The sequence below is a fragment of the Myotis davidii genome, unplaced genomic scaffold (genome assembly GCF_000327345.1).
Source record: "Myotis davidii unplaced genomic scaffold, ASM32734v1 scaffold496, whole genome shotgun sequence".
Classification (NCBI taxonomy): domain Eukaryota; kingdom Metazoa; phylum Chordata; class Mammalia; order Chiroptera; family Vespertilionidae; genus Myotis; species Myotis davidii.
The window spans coordinates 7,189,075-7,190,780 of NW_006289398.1; the positions used below are offsets into that span (position 1 = coordinate 7,189,075).

Here is a 1,706-nt window from a genome sequence, read left to right on the forward strand (position 1 = left end):
ATTTGCCTCCATGGCATTCTCTCCCCACGTGTACACCATTTTATTAGTGTTGCCATGGTTACTCTCATTGCGGCTCCATCTCGGAGTGAGCTGCGCCGTCGTCAGCCTGAACACGTGTCTGTGCGTCTCCTGAGAACGAGCCGAGGAGCCGGCGGTCAGTTCAGGAAGGTCAGTGTTGGCACAGCACAGGGTGGGCAGAGCAGGCTTACACTTGTGAGTATGCAAAACGCAGAGTTTATTCTATTTTTGTTTTGTTTTGTTATATTTTATTGATTTTTTACAGAGAGGAAGGGGGAGGGACAGAGAGCTAGAAACATCGATGAGAGAGAAACATCGATCAGCCGTCCCCTGCACACGCCCCACTGGGGATGCGCCTGCAATCAAGGCCCATGCCCCCGACCGGAATCGACCCGGGACTCTTGAGTCCTCAGGCCGACGCTCTATCCACTGAGCCAAACCGGTCAGGGCTTTTTTTTTCCTTAATTGGTACATTTATTAAAAATATAGACTAATGGTCCTGTGCTTAAATGTTGTGGATGTGTGTGGGCTTCCATAAAACATAACTAGTCATAAGGAGCTCTTCAGTACACTCCTGACAGAGGTGAAAAGGTCACTAGAACTGACTGACAAGACAGGGCGCTGCAGACATAACTCCCTTGTATAATTAAGAATTGCTAGAAAACGGAGTTTGACGTTATTTACAGTTATACCAACACTCATGGAGGCTGAGCATCCCAGGCACAAGAAACGTGCTTCCATGTTTCCCAAGTCGTTTCCTGTTTTAGCCACGAAGGTCAGTTACCACAACCAAACTTGCGCTTAACAAGTAGAAACTTCATGTCCGTTAAGCGGAGTCTCTCACATCTTCCTGGGCCTATTCATTTGCAGAGTAGAAACTGTAACCAGGTTCTTCATCATGCATTCACATGTAATATCCAATCTTGATATGCTGTCCAATTTCTTTAAGCTAAAAGGAAGGACTCGAAGCAGGGCTACGTAGATGAGGAAGTTCCATACGAAGTTCCGTATGGAGGTCACATCCTTGCGCACCTTCCGTTTCACCTCCTCGGGGTCCAGCGTCGGCGCGAGGCCCTCCGTACGGAACACCGCGGCTCTGCCTCACCGGCTTCCACCAGCCACGCTCAGCTCCTCTCAGCCGTAGCCTCGCGCCCAGAAGGAGGCTCACTTTGTTTTTTGAGGGTTGGAAATACACAGACATTTTTAATGGGAGCAAAATGGGGCAACGCCGTCACGGCCATCAGGGATTGAGCTCAGGTGAGGCAGGGCGGGCGCTGTGCCCGTGTCATGGCAGCCTCCGCAGCCTGGAGGCAGAATGAGGGGCTGGCCGTGGGGGCCGGCGAGGAGCCCGGGCTGCCAGCTTCATCCCTGGGCAGGAGCAGAGGCTGTGGCCCGGCTGGTTCTGCGAACACCCCGAGCGAGCTGAGTGCAGGCAACTGGCGGCTCCCAGAGCCTCCTGAGCTTAATTATTTAATCACACACCTTGAGTATTTAAACACACCTACGCCGGTGAGCCGGCGAGCTGGTGTTCATGGTTAGCCAGGAGGTTTTGTTTTTTTAAAAAATTGTTTTATTGCTTAAAGTATTACAAAGGGTACTACATATGTCTCCTTTTTTTTTTCTTCCTGCCCTTGACAATCCGCTGGCCTCCCCTACCCCCCAGTGTCTTATGCCCCTTGGCTATGCTT

The 1,706-nt window shown here is 51.1% G+C and overlaps 1 pseudogene; it reads right to left on the reverse strand.

The window, feature by feature from the left end:
• Positions 1-858: 858 nt before the first annotated feature.
• Positions 859-1,551, reverse strand: LOC102762629 (annotated as a pseudogene).
• Positions 1,552-1,706: the final 155 nt, after the last annotated feature.